Raw genomic sequence first — 9,193 nt, 5'->3', positions numbered from 1 at the left:
TCACAGAGTGGAGGCCGTGAAGCTCAGGTGAGCCCAGAGAAGGAAAAATGGCCCAAACCCTCCTTCTGTGCCACAGAGGGGACAGGCTTTGATGACATGGGCTCCCTTGCTCAGCTCAGGTAACCAGGAAGTGTGTAGTGGGCATGTGCACATGCACTTGCTAAGTACCTGCTATATACCCACTGCAGACTTGCTCAGCAGGGCTAGGCCCTGAGACGAGGGAGTAGACATCAGTGAAGGACCCTGGCACCCACTTCGGGGTCGGCCAGCCTCGGCTCTAATCCTGCCTCCACCTTCCAGTTGTGCTGGTAACAAATTCCGTGACCATGGCTCCCACCCAGTCTGAAAACTGCAGAAATACCACTTACTTCATGGAATTATCGTAGGGACCAAAGAGTTTGTGTGTATGAAGCACTTTTCGCCGTGCCTGGTGGACAGGAAAGCCCTAGCTGACGACGGCCCAGGAATGGTCGCCACATCACCCCGAGCCGCTCCTGCTCTGGAGCCGGGGTGCTTGCCCTGGTCAGCCCGTGCCTAGCAGGTGACGTGAGACGGAGAAGGCAGCTGCCCCTGGGTTGGGGAATCCCAGGGAACGGGGCTGCCTACCCCTGGCCCCGGACGCCTGAGAGCTCACTGGCCAACAAAGGGAACAGGCTCTTTCAAAACCTGGTTATGGCGAAAATAGATGGGGACCAGCTGCTGGAGCCTGGGGAAGCCAGAGCCAGCGTTGGGAAGGCAGTGCTCCTGAAGACGGGGTGGGGGCCCGGCCCGCCCACCCCCCCCAGGGCCTCAACCTCCCCATCTATAAATGCAGAAGAGCAAACCATAGGCTGACAGGAGCCAAGGCTGAAAATCTGAGGTCAGGGCCCTGAGGCCACGGAGGCGGAGCCAAGGTGGAGAGAGGGTGCGGGGCAGGCGAGTTAGTGACCCCTCCATGTGCGCAGCTGCGAGGCTTGGCACGTTAGGAATGAAAACGGCCCCCGGAGGAAAAGGCCCTGGGCCTTGGAGGCAAGTCCACCGCCCCCCCCCCCCCACCCCTAGGCAGCCGTCCCCACGGGGTGGGGAAGCAGGGCCAGCACGCAGGCCCCGGGGCCCCAGGCGGAAGGCCGAGTTCCCACAGCCCGCTATTCGGGGAACGCGGCAGATGGACCTGCCCCAACTCCAGGGAAACATTTGGTTCCTCGTTTCACACCAACTCACTGGAGAAGGATGGTGAGGGGGGCCCAGGGAGAGACTAAGCAGGAGAGGAGGGCAGGGAGGGGCTGGGGAGCCGAGCCAGGGCACCCAGCCCGGACTTCCTGAGCTCCTTTCAGAGGCCTTGAGCAGCAGGTGACAAAATGCCACGGCTGGAGGGGACCCTCTGGAAGCCTGAGTCGGATCTCCCTGTTTTACTGAGGGGGAAACTGAGGCCCCTGGAGAAGTCAGCATAGCACAGTGGAAAGGAACTATGGAGTCAGAGACAGGGACTCATCATTTAAAAGCTGTGTAATGAATAAAATCTGTAAAAAAAAAAAAAAGTGGGGGCCCCAGCGGGCTCAGCGGTTGAGCGTCTGCCTCTGACTCAGGGTGTGACCCCAGGGTCCTAGGATCGAGTCCCGCATCGGGCTCCCTGCATGGAGCCTGCTTCTCCCTCTGCCTGGGTCTCTGCCTCTCTCTGTGTGTGTCTCTCAGGAATAAATAAATAAATAAAGTCTTTTTTTTTATTTTAAAAAGAAAAAATAAATAAAAACAAGCTGTGTCGTGATTCGATGAAGGCTCCTTAATTTCTCTGAGCTTCACGTTTCCCCTTTGTGAAACGGGGACCCTGCCTTCACCCCACGTACTTGTGAGAGAAGCGTGGGGCAATGCTCTCGGTAGAGACTCTGCGAAGATCGGCTTCGGCTCTCGGGGCCACACGGGAGTCCGGAGCGGAACTAGGAGCAGGACACAGTCGTGCCGGCTGCCGGCCCAGTGAGGTGCCGCGCGTTCCTCACCCCGGCGCGGAGACTCAAAGACGAGACAAGCCCATGATGCGCCATTAAGGGTGGGGAAGGGACGTCAGAAGGGATCTTCTCATGGCCAAAGCATGGGAATGTATCACCACGGGTTCCATTCTGGGAGCTTATTTAAGTGTGTGCCTGGAATGGATTAAAGGCTGGGAGGGAACCAAATGTCATCCCAATGACCCGTTCAGCCCGCGGATGCTGGGATCCAACTGGCCAGACGCATGGCTGCTTGTACCAACCCCTGACCCTCGCCCCCAAAAGAAACAAATATTCATTCATTCAGCAAACACTGAGCATGTGATCCGCCGGGAGAAACAGGTTTTCTAATTAGCCTTGTGTCGTGAAAAAACAGCTTCGGAGATATTAAATGAGTTAAAGGTCACACAACTAGCAAGTGGCAGAGCCGGACTCAGTGTCACCTCATGTGTTTACTCCGTGCCGTCTGCACCTCCCGATGGAGAGAAAGGGGTAAGGCTGGGCAGCAGGCGATGTCCCCCGTGGTGGACAGAGACAGAGGGCTTGGGACAAGGTTGGGCTGGCCCCTTCCTGAGGAAAGAAGTAGCCCTCGGAGGCCGTCTTGAGACCTCATTCCTGGAGCCACCGAGCTCTCTCTGGGTGCCGCCTCGCCCTGGGCAGGAATCTGTCTACATGGGTCCCTTAATGGGGCCTCTCCCTGCAACATCCTCAACCTCCGGGAGCTCGCCTGGGCTGCCACACTCATGTCCCCATCCTGAGTCCAGAGGGACAGGCAGAGAAGGAAATTCAGAGCCTGAGGACGCAGACACAGTCCCCGGCTAATGGGAGCCCTCGGGGAGCCCCTCACTTGTTAGGGAAGATGCACCTCTCTCCCCAGCGAGCTCCCAGGATGACAGAGTGATGGAAAACGACGACAACGACAACGGCACTACTGCTGCTCTCAGGGAGTTCCCAGTCCGATGGAGGAGACAAGGACAGAAGGCCAATTCAATAATGATAACGGAGCCAAGTTTGTTGAGTAGATACTAAATACGAACCCATTTAATCTATACAACAGTTCCACGAAACAGGTCCTACTTTTTACCCTTTTAAAGAATTAAAGGTCACACAGCTCGAAAGTGACAATGCCAGGATTGAAATCCAGGCAGTCTGGCTCAAGGGTCTTTCAAGTAAAAGACCAAGAAAAAGCAAGCCACTGAGCAGTGCTCGGCAGGCTGGGAAACGTTGACAACTGTGGATTCCAGGTGCCGGGCGCCCATGGGTCTGGCCTGAGAAGGCTGTCTAAGGGGCATGGTGTCTTGGGTCTTGCTTGGAACTAAGGGCCCAGGGACAAGGTTCCAGAAAGGCCTGAAGCAGAGAGCAGGATGGAGGAGCCAGGATGGGGGCAAGAGAAGAGGAAGCCCTGGAGGAGGGAGACCAGGAGCACCCGCAGACGGCCAGCGGACCCGCCGTGAAGAGAGCTGGCCGCGGGCAGAGGAGCCCCAGAGCGGAGGGAGATCTGGGCAGAGAGCACAGGAGACATCCAACCTGAAGCCTTCCAAGGGAAGGTTCTGCAGCACCAAACGGGGGGGTGGGGGGGGGGTGGAGCCTGGGCAGGGGCGCTGGGGAGGAGACCAGGAGCCCAGCCACACTCTCCCCCACCCCAGGCCCAGCGGGGCTCTCCTCGGCTGCGGAATAACTGATCATGAGCTGGGCTTTGGCCCGAGCCGGCTCCAAGCTCCTGGTCCTGGCATTACGACTTCCCAGCTGCCTACCCTCTCCGGGCTCTGCATCCTCATCTGAAAAATGGTGATAACAGTGATTATCATGTGGGGATTACTGTGAGGATTCAGTGGGATACAGTTTATCTAGAAAGGGCTCGATAGGTAATGATCCAGGGGTTATTTAAAAGTTTAATTTCCAAACATTGGGGGATTTTCTAGAAATTTCTGTCATTGGCTTCCAACGTAATGCCATTGTGGCCAGAGCACATGCTCTTTGTTATCAGTACTTGTAATCTATTGAGACTTTCAGCGGCTCAGCACATGGTCTGCCTCACTCGGGGCTCCGCGTGCTGCTTATTGTTACAAACGTCAGCTGGAAAATCGATAGAATGAGCAAAGTCTTCTGTTTCCATATTGATTTTCCCTACTTGTTCTCTGAATTACTGACGGAGGATTGTTGAGATCTCTAACTAGGGCACCTGGGTGGCCCAGCCCGTTAACCATCCAGCTCTTGATTTCGGCTCAGCTCTTGATCTCAGGGTTGTGAGTTTTGGCCTCACATTGTGCTCCATGCTGGGCATGGAGTCTGCTTAAAAAACAAAAATTTCTGAAAAACTGAAATCTCTAACTAAAATTTTGGATTTATCTGGTTTTCCTTTCAGTTTTGTCATTTTTTTCCTTCATCTATTTTGAAGGTCTATTATTCGGTGCATAGATATTCAAAAATTAATATCTTCTTGATGAATTGATCCCTTGATGTAGGGTGTCTCTTTATCCCGAGTTATATTTCTTGTTCTGAAATCTTCTTTTTCTTATGATACTAATACAGCCACTCCACACTTCTTTTCTTTTTTGTTAAGATGTTTAAGTAATCTCTACACCCAACATGGGGCTCAAACTCACCCCAACTGGCTGAGCCACCCAGGCACTCCGACATTTCTTGTGATTACTGTCTGCATGGGATGTATTTTTCCAACATTTTACTCTCAACCTAACTATCTTTACACATTAAGTTCATTTCCTGAACTTAATAGCCTATAGTTGGATATCACTGTTTATCCAGTCATACTACTTACATGTAATGCAGTTATAGTTGGGAGTAAATCTACCATCTTGCAAACTGCTTTCAATTTGTCCCATCAGTTATCCGTTTTTTTGTCTCCTTTCTTGTCTTCTTCTAGATTAACTGAGTATTTTTCAATATTCCCATTTATCTCTGGTATTGACTTATTAGCTGTAGGTCTACATTTTATTTTTTAGAAGTTCCTCTAGTGTTAACAATATGCATCTTTAACTTCTCAGTCTACCCTCAAATAATTTAAACTACTCCACATATAATGTAGAAACCTTATAACGGTATAATTCTACTTCCCACCTCCCATTCTCTGTGCTGTTGTTCTCGTACATTCTACTCTTATATACCCTACGACACATGGTCACTATTTTTGCCTTAAATAGGCAACTATCATTTAAAGAAATTTTTAAATGAGGGGGTGGAGTGGAATCCTTTTCGTACCCGCATGTTCAGCACCCCTGATGCCCTTTGTTCTTTTATGGAGATTCAAGTTTCCATCCTGTATCATTTTCCTTCACCTAAAGTACTTCCTTTAACATTTATTATAGTGACTCTTTCCCGGTGATAAATTCTGCCGGCTGTTCTCTGTCTGAAAAAGTGTTTACTTCACTTTCATTCTTGAAAGATATTTTTATTAGGTATAGAAGACTTGGTTTATAGTTTTTCTTTTAGCACTTTAAAGATGCTACTCTTTTTTTAAAAGATTTTATTCATTTGGCACAGAGAGAGAGAGAGCACACACGAGAGAGAGACTGCGCGAGAGAGCACGAGCAGAGGGAGGGGCAGAGGCAGAGGGAAAAGCAGACCCCCCCTCTGAGCAGGGAGCCCAATGCAAGGCTCGACCCCAGGACCCTGGGATCATGACCTGAGCCGAAGGCAGACGCTTACCCAACGGAGCCCCCCAGGCACCCCTAAAGATGCTGTTCTATTGTCTCCTGGACTTCATAGTATCTGATGATAAATCAGTATTTTTTTTTTTTTAGCTTGATTCTCTTTTTCTCTGTCTGCTTCTAAAATTTTCTCTTTACCACTGGTTTTTGGAAATTTGATCATGATGTGTCTTGGTGTGGTTTTCCTTGTTTATGCTTTTAACGATAAATGATTTGGATCTATGAGTTTATAGTTTTCATCAAATTTGGAAAACTTAGGACCATTATTTCTTCCAACATTTTTTCTGCCCCATTTCTCGGACTTTAATTATAGGTATGTAAATCCACTTAATATTGTCCCATGAGTCAATGAAACTTTTTTATATATTATTTTCTCTATGTTTCATTTTGAATATTTCTATTGCTTTGTATTCAGATTTGGTGAATTTTTTTTGGCAATGTCTAATTTGCTGTTAATATGTAATATACTGAATATTTGTGTTCCCCCCAAATTCATATTTGAAGCCCTTGCCCCCAATGTGATGGTATTTGGAGATGAGGCCTTGGGGAGGTAATTAGGGCATGAAGGTGAGAGCCTTGTCTGATGGAATTAGTGACCCTTTTAAGAAGACACACCAGAGAGCTTGCTATCTCTCTCTGTACACGCGCACTGAAGAAAGGCTGTGTGAGTACACAGCAAGAAGGCAGCCGTTTGCAAACCAGGAAGAGAGCTCTCACCAGGACCCAACCTGTTGGCATCCTGATCTCAGACTTCCAGCTTCCAGAACTGTGAGAAAATAAATTTCTGCTGTTTAAGACATCCTGTCTGTAGTATTTTGTTGTGGGCAACAAAAGCAGACTAATACATAATCCTATTCAATGAAATTGTAATTCCTTTTTGTATCTTCTAATGCTCTCTTCATTATGTTCATGTTTTCCTTTAAATCCTTAAACATATTGAGCATATTTATAATAGCTCTTTCAATGGCCCTGCCTGCTAATTCTATCTTCTCTATCACTTATTCATGAGAGAGAGAGAAAGAGAGAGAGAAAACATGTGCACACAGGGGAGGGGCAGAGAAAGATAATCTTCAAGCAGACCCCGGTTGAGCAAGGAGACCAACCCAGGGCTCGATCTCACAAAATCTGAGATCATGACCTGAGCCAAAATCAAGAGTCATACATTCAACTGACTGAGCCACCCAGGCGCCCCTCTATCTTCCCTACCATTTCTGAATCCATTTCAATAGACTGATTTTTCTCTGTTTGTGGGTCACAGTGAAATAAAGTCTTTAGAGAAGACGAGAGTAATGGGGGCAATAGCACAGGGAGAGTTCCCAAGTTCCTACAGTTAACAGGTGGCAAAACTACTTGCTGTTGGCAGGGAAGACATTATTCATCACTCCCATCTAAAAGATAGAAAAATAAAGCCCAGGACAAGGAAGAGATTTGCCTGAAACCACACATCTTGGGACTTGGCGGAAGAGATCCTAACCCTATGCCCAACCACCTGACTTTCTATCTCAGGAGGCTCCCTTTGTATCAGTCTAGAGCCTGGGCCACTCCTATAGAAACATAGGAAAAGCTGGATGTCTGAGTTCCGAGAGGGGAATGCAGGGAGGGTCTTCCAGCACATTCTGGGAAAGGGTGGCTGCTGGGAGAGGTATTGGGGAGGAGAAGACAGAGCCAGGAGAAAAGCAAAGGCATCTCCACCCAGGCAGCAGCTGCTCCCAAATATGTCACAACTTGTCAAAGAGGCAGAAATAGAAGCTGTCCATGGAGTGGAAGGGGGTGGGGCAGCTTCTGAACCCACAGGGAGGGCCGAAGGCTTCTGAACCCACATGGAGGGCAGGATGGGGGGTGCTAGAGGGTAGGGGCTAGGAGGGGGGTAAGTCTGAGGGCAAGTGTGACAAATACATGCCAGGTAGTTCTAGAGAAACTGAAATGAGTCCAGAGGACCATGTGGTCACCTTTCAGTGAGATGAAGTCTGGGAGCAGCCGTGGATATGGGAAAAGGACAGACAGATTCCAGGAAACCTGCCCTTTCTAATCCTACAAGTCCATTCTTTAGGACCGGGCCTGGTCCAAAAACAACTCTCCGAACAGTCCTACTCTGACCCTATGAGCACTTCCTCCAGACCCACATGCTGAGTCAGAAAAGGAATGTTACCCCTCAAAGGGCCATTTGGATCATTCAGATCAGCATCTTGATTTGCAAACGGGGAAACTGAGACACGACAGCCACATGCCCCGACTCCTCATCCAGGGTTCCTTCTTCCACTTGCCCTTAACTTCCTCACAGTATTTGTTTTAATCCACAGCTGAGGGCACAGCTCACACAGGAATATGGATTACTCATAACAAATCTTCACCCATATTTCCAAAGGCCCCCGGGTTCACACGGCCACACACTCTGCTGAAACCTGGTCTGGTTATTTTTAAACTGAGCTCCAAGCTTTGCGTCCACCAATCGCCTCCCCGTGACCCCCCACCCCCTGGGGACCCACTCCCTTCCGCCTCCAGGCCCACACCTTCCCCCACCCCAAAGCCAGAGATTCTTGATGAATGAGCCTGGCTCTGAGCTCCAGATTCCAGGCAGGGACGGATTTCCCAGTGGTTATCTGATGCTCAGTCCTCAGTGGAAACAATGTGTGGCCTCCGGAGGCCTAGGCCCCCTGCACCTCACCTCTCAGCTGGGGCTCCCATCTGCCTCGAGATCTCTCCTCCTGTCTCAAACCCCTAGACTTCCTCGTCTCCTTGGCCCAGTGACTCCACGTCTCCATGACTCTCCGCTCAAAGCCTAGAGCACCTCCAGTCCCCCCACAGCCTCCCGCCTGGAAAGCACGTGCTCCCATGAAGCGTGTTCCTCATGTGTCAGCCTCACGGAGGGAGAGGAGACACCTGGATTCGGCCCCAAGGCTTAAAGTCAGGCAGTGCAAGAGCCAACCCCCTTCCCACCTCTGACACCAGTGCTCCGTGCCCCTGGGGTAAATCGCATGCTCGGACTCTGGGCCGCAGTCTCCCGGTGTGTAGAGGGAAGGTGGACCAGTAACCCTTGGGCTGCCCCCCAGCTCTGACATCCTCCGGTCCTGTGATGGGCCCTCACCCTGCTGCCAGGCTACTGCTCCCCAAATCCTCAAATAAGCTGATTTGTTCGCCACATGCACATGCGTCTAGGTCCTTGACACGTGCACACATTGCTGCCACCCAAGCCCCACCTAGTTCTCATCTACAACACCCAGAGACCCAGGATAAGAAAACAAAAGGTGGGGCCTGTGTGGAGAACCCAGAGGCCCGCACCCTTTCCAGACTGTTCTTTTTGCTTCTCCATTGCCAGACACTTGAGACTCCAGACGGGGAAACTTGCTTTGATGTTGGCCAAGTGACGTGGTGGCCCGGGTCAGCCCACCTGTGAGGTGGCAGAACAGGAAAAGACTAGGAGTCAGGGAGGAGGGCTGGGTGTGTAGCCAAGGTGGAAGGAAGGGCAGACCAGGCAGCGAAGGGGGTTTGGGGCATTTTGAAACCCAAGGACCGCCATGCAAATGAGCTCAGCCCAGCATGCGAATGGACCAAATGGAGTGGAGA

This window comes from Canis lupus, chromosome 6 (genome assembly GCF_048164855.1).
Source record: "Canis lupus baileyi chromosome 6, mCanLup2.hap1, whole genome shotgun sequence".
Taxonomy (NCBI): domain Eukaryota; kingdom Metazoa; phylum Chordata; class Mammalia; order Carnivora; family Canidae; genus Canis; species Canis lupus.
The sequence above is the reverse complement of the archived record's forward strand: the minus strand, read 5'-3'. Positions refer to the sequence as shown.